Raw genomic sequence first — 2,119 nt, 5'->3', positions numbered from 1 at the left:
CGTCCCAGACCAATGAAGTCAGAATTCCCAAGGGTGATGGCATCTGAACTTTTGCGAGCTCCCTAGGCAATTCTCCTGTGGGCCAGAGCTGAATAGCTGCCATACAGCACATGCTGTCTCCTTGATCAGAACCACAGTATCCACCCTCCAGGATTTTGTCGGATGATGTAAGTCTGAACTCTCTACCACTTGAGACTAATCAAACGCTCAGCTGCAAGAAATAACATTCCTGATATAATTTCTACAGTCCATTCATTCCTTTAGATACTCTAAGTTGTAACCTTGGGTTAAAACAGACTTTCAAAGAGGGAGTCTTTAGACCACACTTTTTTTGTAAATCGTGGTAAAATACACATAAATTCATATAAAATTCACCGTCTTAACCTAGACCACCCTTTTGGTGCCCCTCATAGAATGGCTTTAACTGAGCAGTGCTTTGGCATTTTGGCATCCGCCTGCTGTTATGGGAGACTCTGGGAAGAGTCTCCTTTATGGGACTTGAGACCCTCTGACATAACCATGAACAGGCGCTCCTGCTGTGGCCAGCAGAAGGGATTGACAGCCTATGGCTATTGTTGCTTTTTCTTACAAAAGGCACTCAAAGACCTACGTGTCTCTTCCCAGATTGTTTATTATAGATCTTCGACAAAGAAAGAAACAGAAGTGTTTTTAAGTCCCCCTTGCTTTTTTGTTTCCGTCAGAGAAGAGGGAGAAAGCTGTGGCTCAGAGGCCGGGAAGAAGTGAGGGAAGTGTGATTGGCTATTGGCTGCAGCCCACAGGGCCTGTCCTGAGGAAAACAATACAACCCCCACCTCAGTGAGCTGCCTGGGGTGTCCCTCTGAGGCCTGCAGACAGGTAATGGCACTCTTCACAGCCCAGTGGATGGAGCCAGCCCTGGATCATGCAGACAGAGGAAGAGGGCAGGGTCGGTGTGGGCAGTGTAGGCATAAACGGGGGCGCAGAGCCCTTGTGGCATGGAGCCCTGTGATGTCCCTCACATTGTGATTACAAGAATCCAGATACAGCCTGACCCAGGATGGGGAGACAGTCTTCATTTTGGTGGATCCTGAAACACTTCCTTACAAGGATGTTGCAAGAAATAGCCCCTCGAAACCTGTTATTGGATTTTCCCTTGTGAATAATGTGGATAGTATTCACTTTAATGGGATCCTACAGGACACGTTCCTCTAAGGGGTCATTACTGAAAAGGGGGGGCTTTCCCCAAGCCGTTTGTTCACTTATTTATTTTATAGACACAGAATTGCATAACAAATTGTACTTCACTCTTTGCCTTGACTTCTAGGAAAGCCACAGCCAAATATTGTCATCTGGAAAGAACACAGGGTCTCATGACATTCATTCTGTGTAAATCTGGCCTCTGACTCAATGCTATTTCTTTTCTTTTTATTTTACTTTTCCCCCAATTACCTCACTTTTAAAATTTTTGTATGTCTTTTTATGAGTCTCCTGAAATGCCTCTTGGAAAGAGAGAGAGATCAGAGTGGGAGAGAGAGAGACATGGGCACCCGAGAAGTGCAGCTATTATAAAAGAAAAAGCAGCAACCTAAACAACATACACCTTCAGACACAGAATTGTTTTAATACATGGGCCAAGAATTTAAAATGAGCATGATGGATACTGTCACTGCCCTCTGGCCGAAGACCACCAGGAATACAGCAAGCCGGATTTATTGATCCTTGCAGCCAGGGAGAACACGCAGGGAACCAGACAGTGTCTCAGGAAGAGTATTAGAAAGACCCAATCAGAGGATCTGGGTGCTGGTTGGGTGATTTGGGGGAGGCCCAGGGAAGCAGGGGCTCTCTCTAGATTGGATGCTGCCAGAAAGTTGGGGGGTATTCTGTAATTGGGCATTTTGTGGGGAGCACAGTGATCTTGTTTGTCTGTGATTAAGTAAAACTATGAAGTGGTCTTGTTTTGTTTCATTTTATCACGGTCTCAGAGTAACTGTGAGGTTGTTATTCTGTGGGATTACTTGTCCAAAAGGAGAACTGAGTCCTGCTGTGAGCATCAGAGCAGCTTGCAATAACACTGAGGTCTCGCTCTGAATGTCAGATCAGTTCCAGACATCTGGAACTGCTTTATTTCTTTCTCAGTCCT

Source organism: Diceros bicornis, chromosome 4, assembly GCF_020826845.1.
Source record: "Diceros bicornis minor isolate mBicDic1 chromosome 4, mDicBic1.mat.cur, whole genome shotgun sequence".
Taxonomy (NCBI): Eukaryota; Metazoa; Chordata; class Mammalia; order Perissodactyla; family Rhinocerotidae; genus Diceros; species Diceros bicornis.
The sequence above is the reverse complement of the archived record's forward strand: the minus strand, read 5'-3'. Positions refer to the sequence as shown.